We start from the raw sequence: 15,078 nt of genomic DNA on the forward strand, positions 1-15,078 counted from the left end.
ACGCTGGGCACATCTTGGGAGCCCACAGGTGTGTATTTAGATAGAAACCTAAGGGCTAAGGCCAGTAGAAGAGGCGCAGAGGGTTTCACATGCATATATGGTATTTAGCTTTCCTAGTTTATCAGAAGCAAAGAACTATTTAGGGAAATTATACAATCAATATCACTAGTTAGATACGTTTCCCCTAATATTTATTCCCAAGTAAAGAATCGGAGCTGGGGAACTCCAGATGCTCAGACTCGTGAGGAGATAGCCTGCGTGGTCAACCTGGCTGTTTTGGAAGGAGGACTGTGTACTGACATACAGAGTGCTGAGAAGGCATGGCAGTGCTGGCTGGCCCAGGGACAAGCTGGCCTGATGGATACATGGGATGCAATGGAGCTGCATTGTGCAGCAGACTGCTTTTTACCTTGGAGAGTTAACATGCTTTTTTACAGTGTTACTTACATATCTACCAATAGAAATCCAGGTACGTAAACGTTTCATACTTATCAATAATGACTAAGCTAAAATAATTTACAAATGAAAGAAAACAAAACAGCAGAATCACATAATTTATACCAACAAAACAAACCTAATATGACTGATGGTTTGCTCATGTTCGATTTACAAACCAGGTATTTTTAGATCCAGTACTTTACTTTACCTGTCTTTTGACTTCAATAATACAAATGCTAGGAATGTTTCTGACCTTACAAAAACAAGATGAACAGTTCTGAAGGTTGGTTGGTTTGTTCTTTGCTACTTAAGAAACTCTGACTTCATACTTGCTAAAATGTGCTAGTGCGCGATATTCAAACGCCAATATAAATAAACTGTCACTTAGTAATTCTATAAAGCTGACTGTTTTATTTCCACAAATACGGAGAGAAGGGCGGTGTGATACAGTTAAAGGATAACTAGGTTAATACTCAGAAAACCGAGTTTCTAGAACTGGTCTCTCCCCAGCTTGCAGCCCTTTGATTAACCTGCATTAAACTGCCTTGTCTGTAAGTGGGTGACAATCAAATGAAATCATGGGTGTATTGTGGTAAGGCATACTACAGTGTAGTGTTCTGTTGTTATTAGGAAAGTGCAGTGGAGGAGCTGCTTTGTGAGGAAAGATGAGTTCAATTTTAGACTTGTTGAATTTGAGGTGACAGCATGACATGCTGTGAATGTTCCTTTCTAATTCAATCACATTGTAGTTTGCAGTTGAAAGCCCTTCCCAGTGGTTTGGCTTCAGTCTTCAGATTCTTGGCCTCATATTCCTTTGGCTTATTTCTCAGTAGACAGCTTTAACCACAGCAGGGAGAACGAGTCCTTAATGACTGCTTCCCAAGCTAATCAAACAGAAAGTCTTAATTTGCCCTTCTACGTCTCTGGATCAGCCGTGAGGTCTTGGCTATTACTTGGGGCCTTGCTTTTCCAAGACAAGCAAAAGACACATAAAAGCTCCATATGGGACACCCTATGGCAACAACAAAACCCTCCCCGCTCCTAGATGGAATCTCATTTGAAGCCCTTAATTTCCCACTATACTTGAACCTCTCAGAGGTGTTCCTCTCCCTCCTCCCACCCACCCAATGTGCTTCATGGTGGATGCTGTTGGCTTTTAGTTCTGACACGACCTAGATATGCCATCTGTCTCAGCCAGGTCACGCTCAGTCTTCCTTCATCTTCGGTTTCTCATTGGAGGCGTGGCCTTCCACATTCAGATCACTGCCCCTGTCTCTGCTAACTCTTCTTGCTTCATACTACTTAAAATTTATCATCACTTTGCATTGGTAGACTCTTACCTAGGATACACAGTTGCCAGAGCTAGATTTTTGAGGACCTTTTGTTGCTACTAATAAAGAAACATGTTAAAATTGTTTTTCATAGTTAAAAACAAAAAAGGAGCCAAAATGTTTTCATGGCATTTTGAATCAGAATGTGCCCGGCTGCTGGCTCAATAACATATCAGTTGACTTTGTAAGTGAAATTGTGCCCATGCCAAATGACTTGATATGTGTAGAAATTCTTCAGATGTGAGCCTCCCTACTTCAGTCCTCAGAGGGCAGAGCACACAGCGGTTGCTTAGCTTTCAGGCCTCTCCCACGGCAACTACCTTTCATACTACTACCAGAGGTTTATTACTTTACTTTCAAAATTGAAAAACCTTAGTTGTTAAATTTTTTCTGATTCTAAAGGTAACATGCACCTATTATTTTCTTAAACCAGACATTAAAAAATGTACAAAAGAGAAAGTAAAAGTCAGTTCCCTAATCCACTACTCAGATATGAACATGATTAACAATGTATTCTACCAGAACTTTTCCTTTGCATGCACAGATATTTTAATTTTTAACAAAGTGGGATCATGTTATATATACTACTTTAGAAACAGCTTCTTTAATTTACCTTATTTATGACTATTTTAACACATTAGCAAAATATAATTTCCAACAGCAACACAGTATTCTATGACTAGATGTACGTAGTGGATGTATGTATAGGGATGTACTATAATCTATTTAACCAGACTTCTACTGATGGGCAGTTAAGATTTTTCCAATTTATGTTCTTATAAACAAGGCTGTAAAGGACATCACTATAGATATACTTTTACCACTTGTTCAATTACTTATCTAGGAAAAATTCTCAAAAGTTAGAATTCCTGAGTTTAAGATATGCTCATTTAAAGGCTCTTGTTACACATTGACAAACTGCCCTCCAGAAAGTTATGTGACATCAGCAACGTATGAGTGCTAATTTCACCATAACAAGAATTTATCCAAAAAGACAGATGAGAACACCACATCCTTAATATGTCCACATGATAGCACAACAACTCTGCTTTAGGCTTCAGTTAAAGACAAAATGTTAACATTCTAACTTTTCACACACCAGATTTAAATGTATTTGAAGTGCTGCTGACTAGTAAAAATCATACCTAACCACCCACTGGGTTGTAACAAAAGCATAACAATCCATTTGTTCTTTCTGTGAAACTTCAGCAGATGCTGGCAGTAACCAGTCTACTGTATTGTACACTATAAAGACAACTGATGTTCCCAGATGATTCAGAAGCAGCAGAGGACTCGAAGTTCCTCGGAATCATCTGAGAAAGATTAAACTATGCTGATTAGAGTTTTAATCAAATGCATTTTACTTAAAAAATGAGTAATCCCAAATGATATGTAAAGCACCTTTTATTAAATAAAATGTTCAATCGACTTTCCCACCCAGGCTGGGTGTCAGCAGGTTTACTCTGGAGTATTATGCTTTGTTTCTGGGTAATTGCCTCTGCTCACCTCTTAGAGAACACTTGGGGAAAGGTATGATGGATCTTACTGCAGGAAGCCCAGTGCTGCTGGCAGCAAAATGGCTCATGAGATATTCGTGTGAGAGATGATCGTGTGTGTGTGTGTGTGTGTGTGTGTGTGTGTGTGTGTGTGTGTGTGTGTGTGTGTGTGTGTGTGTGTGTGTGTATCAGTAAGTGCTGAACAATCTCAGAAGTCCATATGATCGTGTGTGTGTGTGTGTGTGTGTGTGTGTGTGTATCAGTAAGTGCTGAACAATCTCAGAAGTCCATAATAATTACATGATGTTATTTGATTGTGTCAGTGGTATGAAAAAAGCAGAAAGGTCTGGCTTTTCTTCCATTCCCAGAACCACTGCCTAAATATCCTGGTGTTATATTATAAGAAAAAACAGGTCTATGCAATGGGAAAACGCTCTTGGAATGTTGTGGCTTTCACACCAAAGACTTTTTAAGTCTTTACCACCAGACCTCTACTGCCTCAGTGTATTCAAGTAACACTATAATCATGTTACAAGCTAACACTATAATCATGTTACAAGCTGTGCCTTTTAGATAGAAAGTTCAAATAAATAAAAGTATTGCAGACATGGCAAATAATGAAACCACTGAGGACTCAGCGTCTTTACATTTGGCTGGGCCAGGGTCTAAATGGACACTAGATGAGATAAAGAGGAAGTGGCAGAGGCTTCCACAGTAAGACACTGGAACAAGGCACTAGCTGTCACCTTGCCCCAATGTCCCCCTCACCCCATCTTCTCCAATAAATATTTCTCAAGACTTGCTCAACACTGGCAAAATTCTTACTGTAATTTCATCTACAGTATAGAGTTTTTTAACCCTGTGTTCTCCACAGTGTGAAGAATGTTACTCTCATTTCCTTTCATTTTGTCTGTTTTTTTTTTATTTTGCTATTTTCTGATTTGAGACTCCAGTACATGATCCTTAAAGTTTTCAAGTAAAAATGCTGGCAATAACATTTTATTAACAAGACAAGATCTCTTATCAGGAAACCATGTTTAGAAATAGAACAAGAACAAGTAATAACCAGTTTTATGAGGGGGCTGATTTTATTACAAGTTTAAGAGCACTAAAGAAAAGATTTAATTTTCTATATCTTACAGCAATCGTTACTAACATTTAAAGAATGTGGATCTCTTTAAAATATCAAGAAAAATGAAAATATTATGACAGTTGCTTATAGTTTTGTTATTTATTAAAAATGTTTTATAAAGTCTATAAACTCAACACTGAATAAAAAAGGAATCTGTATCTTATAAACCACTGTATTTATACATATTTGCAGAGCAGTCTTTCATACCTGAAACAGTTATTTATCAGACTACAGAAAATAAATTTAGGAATCTCTTCCAGTAACTTCACCACTGGAGAACCACTGGTATATAGAAAGAGATTACGAGTGCCACTGAACAGACTCTGACTTGTCCCCTTCAAGCTCTTTTGCATCCTTTAACATTCCTTGTGCTTGGTAAGCACACATACACAGACACAGACACACACACAAACCCACAGGTTAAGTGAGGAAAACCTCAGAGAAAATAAAAGGCTCAAGGCACTAAAATGAAGCCCGTGTACAAAAGACTTACAGAGATCCCCCTTCAGATCAAAGTTTCCAAGTCTCTCTGTTTTCCTTAATTATTTCTGCCACATTCCTATATTTTAAAAAGAGAATGTTGCACCTAAAATTCCAACAGAGCAAATAAATTCGCTACCTGAAAGAAGGACTCCTACCAGTACTTCATCATTCGTGAATTCACAGTAACTTATAGGCCAGCAGACACTTGGCGAACCCTAAGATCTGCTTTCATCTCCCTGCATCCCCTTGTACCTCTTCTTTCGTGCAAGGAGTCATCTGAGAGAAGGTGGTGCTGGTTGAAAAAGATTCCAGGTTGTAACTGTGACACTCAATCCCAAACACCATCCTGCCCCCAGCTTTCTGCAGCTGTACGTTCCCCACGCAGGCCAGACTCAGGAGGAAGACTGACTGGGGTTCACATCTGCAAAGGACTTCTTAGTCAATTACATTTCTCTGATTTCCATCACTCTTGGTTCTGCCAATGTCATTGTCTTAACCTGGGTCTTAATATGGGATCCAGCTTAGAGTTAAAACCTCATGTGGGTTGAAAATGTGGTCATCAGCTATTAGGAGGCAAAATGATTCATACATACTTTCAGTATTGTTTTCCATGTACCAAAAACCCCAGTGACTTTCTTTCATAATACGAAATGCAAGCGATTCTCCAAACATATCCAATTAGCCCTGTGAATTGCTCAAATGCTCTTAGTAAAATTTCAGGCAATGCTGTGATCAGGAGGGAAAATCCTGACCTGCTGAAATGAATCATATTTGCTCTGCAGATTTACTGTATATTTGAAAGTTAAAAGAGGTTTATAGATACATTCCAGGCTCTTAAATATGATTTTGTTTATATATATGTGGTGTCTGTAAAATGTTGTGGTTTCATTTAATGCACATAAGGTCCAATTCTCAATGTTTTTCCCTTGGATTCCTTAAAAGAAAGGCATTAAAAATTACAGTGGAGGAAAAAATCAAGAAAATAAAAATATTTTCTGGTCAAAATATGTTTAGAAATGGATTAAAAGCTAATAGTCAATCGGTCTATTAGTAATTAATATAGGATAGAATGAAAGAAAGCCCCCCTCATTTAGAATATGTGTGTGTGTGTGTATGTATGTGTATATATATATATATATATATATATATATATATATATATGTTTGTTTTTTTTTTCCTGATAGGGAAGGTAAAAATATGCTGAATTTCACTGAAGGATTCATTGCTATGTCAGGGGTGTGCCTTTTATGGGAGTGCAAGCATGCAAGGGGATACATTACTCTGAAGAAATTTACCCAGGAAGAGAGGTATGTCCCACCCCATCTCCCTGTACACACACACATTTGAGAATTACTAAGGTTTGCAAACCAGCCACAAATTTTGGTTCTCAACAGTAAGACACTGTGTGCTTGCACACTTCAGTGTTCTCATATATGTTGTCACCACAAGTTATCACCAGCAGCCTACCGTATGCTTTATATAATGGTGACATCCCATAATCACATGAGTTTCTATAACCACAGACCATGGTGGGGAAACATGTTGCGGGGCAGAGTAGAAAGAAACAACAGCAGGCAGTGGGAGAAAAACCTCTTCACCTTGCCTCCACACACTCTCGTAGAAGGCTGGTCCTTAGTATCATTATGACTGTGACGTCCTGTCAAACAAACAGATCAGCTCTGATTGATCATGTATGGTTAGAGGGAACTCAGGGAGTAGGGTGAGTTCTGATTCTAACTCAGGGTTGTGTGGCTAGCTAGGGCTTACGGGAACACGGTTCTCAGAATGGTCCTGCTCTGGAACAGGCAGACCCCTGAGCTTAGAGACTCATTGCTGAATTGATACAGATAGTCATTTGTATCAGGAAATTTTAAAAAGATGAATTCTAACTGTTTCGGGTCAGTATTTTAAATTAAAAAGACGTTTAGCATGAAATATATTGTACCTATGAATGAGTGGTGGTATAGTACACCACCACTTAAAAGAAGAATAATGAACCAAACACCCATGTACCTACTACCCAGCTTAAATAGCACCAGCACTTTGAAGATCCTTCTGTGCCCTTCCTCAACCCCATTCCTATCTCTTTTTAAATGCCTCCAAATAACCTCTAACCTGGATTTTAATTGTTCTCTTGCTTTTCTTTGTAGTGTTACCCCCAAGGGATGCATTCCTAAACAATTCATTGTTTAGTTTTGCCTTCTTGAACTTTATGTAATCATACTATATGCATTCTGTGACTAGTTTCTTTCACCCTACATTATGCTTTTGAGATTCATCTATGTTTATATGAATAGGTATGTTTATAATGACAGATGAGATACAGGATTTCCCAAACATTTCTTGAGATTATAGTTTGGATGAGATAAATGTCTAACTTTTTATTCAGCTGGCGCCATGTTCTTTTTTAAAGTCCACAGATATTCAGTAGAAATAAAATGAATAGAATCTGGATTATTTCTTACTGAATTGCTATTTTTTCACATTTATTTTTTAAAGGAATAATGCATCTGTTAAATCTACTAAACACAGATTTTGGAGGGATAATTCCATGGCAGTTTCCTGAGATAAACTAAAATCTATTTGTTCTGTCACAAACAGGACCGAATTTGCACCACTCCCACTATCCCACCCTATTCAAACGATAAGCTTGGTCATATACAAACAGTTCAGTTTTTAATTTATAAACGTTTAGAAAGTGTAGGTATGGAAAGAGAAGATTGATGATGGAGAAGATATATTTTACTCCTCACTTGATAAGTCAGGTTAAGCTTTGATTTGAAATGAATGACAAGGAGTAAGAGAAATGTTTAAGTGGCTAGTAAGATAATTAAAATAAAGTAACCAAACTTTCCTCTCTTTTAACTCTGATTTGAAATTCAACTGGTATAAAATGTGGCTGATACAGGATAAACCCAATTACTACCTATGTTTTCATAAACATTACCTTTTCTTCATCCCCAACCTAGGATTCTTTGTCTAATAAGAGTCTTAAATAAAATATTATCATTAATAAACTTGGGCTTTTAAAAATGTTGTTATTCAAAAGTAAAATCTGATTTGGGGTTGTTTTCTGACTGTTGTATCTATTAAAGGACAATCTTGGTTTAATGTGCATAGTAGATGTGGACAATAAACCTTGGGCTTAGGTAATTTATTTTCAAGTAAAACATGATAAAACACTTCATCAGGCCTGGGTGCCTATGACTGGCAATGCTGCATTCTGCCAGTTCTTTCTCTTGCATGTAGGTCTGAACATGGATATTCAGCTGATGAAAAACACTGCCTTAGAGCGGGGTGCAGGTAAACCACATGCCCAATGGCCAACTTGGATGCAACTGCGTCTGACCACAGATGTATTAACAAGCAGATTCTTTACACAGTCAAAGACAAACTCCTAGACACAGAAACTTCCATTGCCATCTTCAAATGTAAAAACATGAACTCATTTTAGATGAGTCTTATACTTAGCGTGATCTAGAAATTAAAATATTACCCCCAAATTTGAAATATTTGTGTGATGCAGTACAAAGGTTCATAATTTCATGTGGTGGGGCTTTGAATTATGGTACTGCTATCACATTGCTAAACACGGGACAAAAGAAACAAAGTGATTGGGAAAACAAAAACAAGATGTCCTTAAGTGGAGATTATGAACCTGTGACTAATTAGAAGGAATTCCTGTAAGGGAAAGCGGTATTTCAGACATGCTGACGGAAATGGTACATGGCATGTGGGTACTGCTAACTGAAGTCACATGTCCTGTGTCAGCTGAGAGGATTCTCAGCATCCTCTCTATGCAGGCAGTGCTTAATGCAGGGAAATTTATGGGTAATGGATTTTCATAACAGGGCTTTTATGATCCTCTCCTCCCCCAAAAGTGCCCTCTGGAGCTTTCCTGCTTCCACTCTCATTTTTCTTAATTGGAAAAAGATTTAGTATTCATTTCCTCTTTCCCAGTGTTCTTTTGGCTCAATTTCCCTTGGGGGTGGCATGGCCTCCCATCATTCCCCCCCCACCCCGCTTTTGTCCTTCCTCTCTCCTTCAGAAACAGAAAGCTCAAATACACTGATAGATATGACACTGGAGCATTGTTTCCAGCAACTCTGGTGAGTGAAGGGACTGTTATTCTAACAAGAAAGCATACTTTGGGGTGATTACTACCTCCCCAACTCCAGCAGTATTACACAACCTTACCTAACATCCAGCTGGCTCATAGCTAGAACTGCAGAGTTTTGTTTACAAGTGGTAGCAAGTAGAAAGACAAACCTTGAATAGAGACAGGAAATGGAAAAATGAAAGGCCAAATCCTGAACTTTGGACCTAGGTGAAGAACATTTATTCTTGTAGGGGACTTGGGAGCCAATGGCTGTCAATGGGTCCAACCTCCCTACTGTTATGAAAAGAATTCAAGGACTCTGCTCTGCACTTGGTGGACCATCTTCCTAAGTCAACAGAAACCTTACCTACGATGGGGCCTGCTCCATGTGGAAGGAATAAAGCAGATACCTATTTGTTGTGATTTGGTAAACAGCCAGCCTGACCAAACCAAACCAAACCAAACCAAATAAAGACCTCCATAGTTAAAGTTAATAGAAGACCCCTATGAAAATGTGAACATTTAAATAGATAAAGTAATATTAAATAACTAAGCTCCCACATTTGTGTGTGTGTTAACTGAATTAGATCACCGACAGCTGAAGAATCAGACAGCCGGGGCTCTGAGAGAGAGAAACATGGGCATTAGAGACATTCTTAGATAGCACTTAAATTGCTTGAGGTACCTGTCCTGCAACAGCAGATCGACACCCCAACAACAGAGTATAAACCAATACAATCACTAGTTCTTTAAAATTGTTACCTAGTACAGGAGGCACTGCTTCAGTAGGGGAGATAACTGACTTTACTCTAAAAATATTTTTTTCTAAAAATAAATGACAAAGTTACAGCATTGCGTTGGTTTACAGGTTTCTGATCTCGTGTATATTCCTCTCTACAACCAAACCACTGATCCGCGTAGCACCTAGACTTTGAAGGGAGGACAGTTAAATTCAAGTGGGACATCAGAGTGATGGGCTCTGAACAGCCTAGATTCTGAGGAGGTGCTGGTGGGCGATGTACCAGATATGAATGTGGCTTCTTAACTTACAGAATTGGGGTGCTGGTTGGTAATGCTACTCTAACATGCAAATTGACACCTAGGTGACTGGAATTAATGCATTCATCCAACACACATTTATTGAGTATTTACTCTATTCAAGCCACTGAGGGTGGAAACTAAGGTGAAAACCCTGAAAAGAGCTTATAATCTGGTAGGGAAGCTAAGACAGGTGTAAGAACATAATAATAGATAGAATGCGGTAAATATCATGAGATGTTGATAAAGTGATCTAAAGTTTAGAGGAGGAAGAAGACGATTCCAGCTAAGGGATCAGAGAAGGCTTCGTGGAGAAAGTGGTACCTGAGCTAGATCTTTTAGGATTGGGGCTGGGGGGACAGAAGAGGATCTTTCCACATACAGAGAGCTCCAATAGCAAGGCTGCAGAGTCAGGAAATATGGACATGAGAAAGCAAACAATCCAGTCTGGCCGGTGCTTGGAGTACATGAAAGGTATTAGTGAGGCTCCAGTTGTGCTTGGCACATACAGAAGGACAGCTTCCAGTAACTGGAAGAGTAAACCAACCATTTTACAAAGCGTAAGAGGGGTGCTCCTTCCATTGCGGTGGCCCTACGGAAACACACAGGGAGGATTTTCTAGTTTCAGTCTCCACTCCAGGTGTTTCATGTCACTCTGCAGCTTTCCGTGAGAAATAAACGGCTAGCTACCCAATATCAAGGGCTCCATAAATCTTAGCTGCAAGAGGAGACTTCAGTTCAGCAAATCCTACGATCATTTAGAACAGAAGCACTGTGGAGGATCCTTCAAGAGCAATAAGCTGTGATTTCCAATTTTTCAGAGTGGCATTTATGTCCTTTTTTTTTTTTTTTTTTTTTTTTTTGCGGTACGCGGGCCTCTCACTGTTGTGGCCTCACCCGTTGTGGAGCACAGGCTCCGGATGCACAGGCTCAGCGGCCATGGCTCACGGGCCCAAACACTCCGCGGCATGTGGGATCTTCCCGGACTGGGACACGAACCCGTGTTCCCTGCATCGGCAGGTGGACTCTCAACCACTGCGCCACCAGGGAAGCCCTATGTCCTTTTTTATTCTCCACTGTCTTGTACTCACTTTGCCCACATACAGTAAATCAAATTTTTACTTATTCTGCCTGTTAATCAGATCCCAGGTGCAATCCACCACTGTGGCAAGCTGGCAAGATAGTAAAACAACAGAATCATTAAACTAGAAGGAATTTTGGAGGTTACTTTCAATCCATGCTACACACGGTAACCTGGGGTTGAAGAGGTGAAGTGACTCAAGCAACTCCAAAATCAGAACTAGACCCAGGTCTTTAGATCCCACACTTGTTTTCTTTCTAACCTATGACACCGTATTCGCTTTCTTAGGGTGTTCTGTAGACTAACAAATAGCTCCAGTCATCTAAGCCAGGGACTGGCCAACTATGGCTCAAGGGCCGAATCTGGCCCACATTCTGTTCTTGTAAATAAAGTTTTGCTGGAACATAGTCATTCCCGGATTGTCTATGGCTGCTTTCACCCTTTAATGCCAGAGCTGAGTAATTGTGACAGAGTGTATTTCCCACAAATTTGAAAATATATACCATCTAGCCCTTTACAAAAAAAGTTTGCTGATCCCTGATCTCAGCCAATGGTCCTGAAATTTTTTTATAGTGTACTATCACTTAAAAAATTTAAGCATATATATATATATATGTATATATATATACACACATATATGCATATATATGTATATATATACATACATATACACATATATAGTAACTTAATTATAAATTATATACATGTAGTGCTGTTTAAATGTTTATAGATTTATAACACAGGAAAAAGATATGACAACAAAACAAAACATATTTAAAGTAAGTTTAATTTATTAATGTCCATAAAATCTTTTGTGAAAACTCTTAGTTTAACACACTGAGATAAGTAATTTGAAAATCTGGCTATAAGTTCAATTTATTTTGAAATTTGCTTTTAAATGACAGTAATAACTTAATTTTTTTAAAAAGCCCCTAAAAGATATGTAGAGACAAGTGGAAGGAACACATCACTGGCTTGGCATTTGAAGCATGATACTAACACAGTCAATCTGCCCCACCAACCATGCAGTTTTCTGTAAACTTTAGGAAATTTATGCCTGTCCTGATATCAACTAGTTGTTTGTTCAGAGTCATCCAAAGGCAGTTTTACATTTTTAATAAACATCTAAACTGAGATGTTTTACTTGGGAGGTTTTTAAATAGATAAGAAAATGTTGGTTCCAAGGTGAGGTGTGAAGATCAATACTCTTAGGTAGGTTACATGTTTACATCTGTTTGGACAAAAAAAAAAAAAAATCACAAAGCAATGGGGTCATTTCCTGAAAGATCTCTCTGCTGCATGAGTTTCTGCTAAAAAGCAGTTATATTCCCCACTGTTTGTGGACAGCTCTCCTTTGCTGAAAGGCACAGGTGAAGTGCGTGGCTCAGAAGCTAAGCGCTCATACACACTCACAGCATTAGTGACAGTTCCACTGCGTTCTCAGAGTCTCCCTGGGCTCATGTGGTCAGTGTTCCCTTCGACCTGCAGTTTCTGCAGAAATCCTTTCAAGTCCAGAAACCTGAGTCCATTTCATGAAGGTTAGTTTACTTTAAACTAGATAAGCTATACCATCGGTATATGCACTTACCCAGTTACAGGTAAACTGCAAGGATGTGAAAGGACAGGGGCCGCCCTCCCCTCTGGGGTCGGAACGCCTGCTCTTCCCTCAGGACCAGTCGCACATGGTCAGAAATATGGACTTAGCGAAGGTGCCAGGGCCAGAAAGCATAATAAGCATCAGTAGTGCTTCATTTCCAATTAGTTTAACTTCGTTTATACTCTCTTGCCTTCTTTTCTTTGACCGTGCTCTCCCCTGCTCTCCATTTTTACCTAGAGGGCTCTTCTTTATCCCTCATGGCCAGCTCATACCTGTGTGAGGCCTTACCAGACGTAATGAAGGTCAACTGGAAGGAACTCTTTCCCTCCTGTGAAATCGTTGCTGTTGTTCCAGGTATTTGTCAATATTGCCTTATTGTTATTTGTGTATCATCCTATCTCTCATACTATGTCATGTCTGTTGAAATCAAGAGTCACGTTTTATACATATTTTTAGCCCTCCTCCCCAACGTGTTTGTAGGTATTTGATAAGTATTTTTAGTAATGAATTCAGGAAAGGCATATGGCATAAGACACTGAGCAACGGCTAATTAACAATGATGAAGGCTAATTCAGTTCGCTGGATATGAGGCGAACTGCCTAAGTTCATATGGATTTAACTGAAACAGATATGGAAAGGGCAAATAGGTCAACATGAAGCCATTTAAAAGTCTTAGTGTCGGGGCTTCCCTGGTGGCGCAGTGGTTAAGAATCCGCCTGCCAGTGCAGGGGACACGGGTTCGAGCCCTGGTCCGGGAAAATCCCACATGCCGTGGAGCAATGAAGCCCGTGCACCACAACTACTAAGCCTGTGCTCTAGAGCCCGTGAGCCACAACTACTGAGCCCACGTGCCACAACTACTGAAGCCCACATGCCTAGAGCCCGTGCTCCGCAGCAAGAGAAGCCACCGCAATGAGAAGCCCACGCACCAAAACAAAGACTAGACCCCACTCACTGCAACTAGAGAAAGCCCGTGTGCAGCAACGAAGACCCAACGCAGCCAAAAAAAAAAAAAAAAAAAAAAGTCTTAGTGTCAAATATAGGACAACAATGCTTCCCTAAAGGACATATCAATGAAATGTGACTCCGTTTAGTGAACAGGGAAAGGCCAACAATTCTATATTAGGCTCATGAGTATTTACTGAGAAAATGACATTTAAAGTTATTAGAGCATTGTCAGTGGGAGAAGCCACCCCCCAAAGGATGTCCCAAAGGCATGTGTGCGGCATACACACACAGTCATTCAGAAGCTTTGTGAGTCTCCAAGAAGGCAGACACTCCACCCTTGTTTGTGAATATGAATCAGGAAACCTGGCTGTGCCCACGGCCATACTGCATTGGCCATGGGACTTGCTCTGACCATGAGTTCCAGTAGTTGAAGCCTGATCATTCACCATGGGAAGAAAGGACCTCTCAAGTCTGAACTTCAACACTACGAAGTGATGGAACAGAGTCATATTAATCTGACCTGGGAGTGCTAGTGGCAGCTTCCATGCTATGCTTGGAGATAGAAGAGGGTTAGCAAAAAATACAGGAGGTAGAACGCCAATACCTCACATTTCTCTCAATTCCTTCCCATCAGAAGTTGGAAACAGCTACTAGTCAAAGCCATCTTGCCAGTGTCTCTGTGGGTAGGTACCTGGAAAATTTAGCTCACTGGCCAAAGATGCCAAAGTTTTAATGCATTTATTGTAAATTTGTTTCTCATTTGAATGCTATTTTCTCTGTAGATGGCATGGTGTTGCTACTACGTACAGAAAGTCCCCTTGAGTTTAGAGCTGGAAAATGTATGTTTTCCTGGGTAAGAAGAACCAAATGGTTATGGACAAGAAAGATATTTGACTTTTGAATATAGTCAATAATCAGGGACTAAAGTCAAACTGAGTCAACCAGTGTTTTCTAGTCTGTTTGTGGATCCTGGCCTGCTTCAAGAGCTTATGTGTGCGTGAGTAAGTGCACCTGCACACCTGCCATCAGCCTGTCTCTGTTCCTGTCACATCACTGGCCTTGGTGTGGCTCATGAACAGAGCAGAAACTCTTTGTTTTCCTGTTACTCTGGTGTATGCCTTTCCCCCCATAAATCCCTCTTGTATCATCAACCCTTATAAAGTCCTTATATCCCTCTATATTCTCTCTACTCTCACTATCAAGCCTATTATTGGTTTTGGCCTTTTTGCAATGTCTCTGGAAAGCAAAAATAATTCAGTACAAACAAGTTTGATTTAGCTGGTCCTTTAGAAATATTTTCATGTGCTCTAGTCAAAACAGATTCTGTAATGCATGGGGTAAATCATTAAGATAACCAAAAATAGCTAATTTCACTGTATCATGGGCAGTCTTGTCATTTTTACTTCTAGTTTCAGAGTTAGGTTTCTAAATTAGT

General features: G+C 39.6%; 1 protein-coding gene across 10 annotated transcripts in view; it reads right to left on the bottom strand.

The window, feature by feature from the left end:
• Positions 1-15,078, bottom strand: part of CALD1 (caldesmon 1) — a 181,546-nt gene that overhangs the window by 36,657 nt on the left and 129,811 nt on the right. The gene's annotated exons all lie outside the window — the stretch shown is intronic.

This window comes from Lagenorhynchus albirostris, chromosome 8 (assembly GCF_949774975.1).
Source record: "Lagenorhynchus albirostris chromosome 8, mLagAlb1.1, whole genome shotgun sequence".
Lineage (NCBI taxonomy): Eukaryota > Metazoa > Chordata > Mammalia > Artiodactyla > Delphinidae > Lagenorhynchus > Lagenorhynchus albirostris.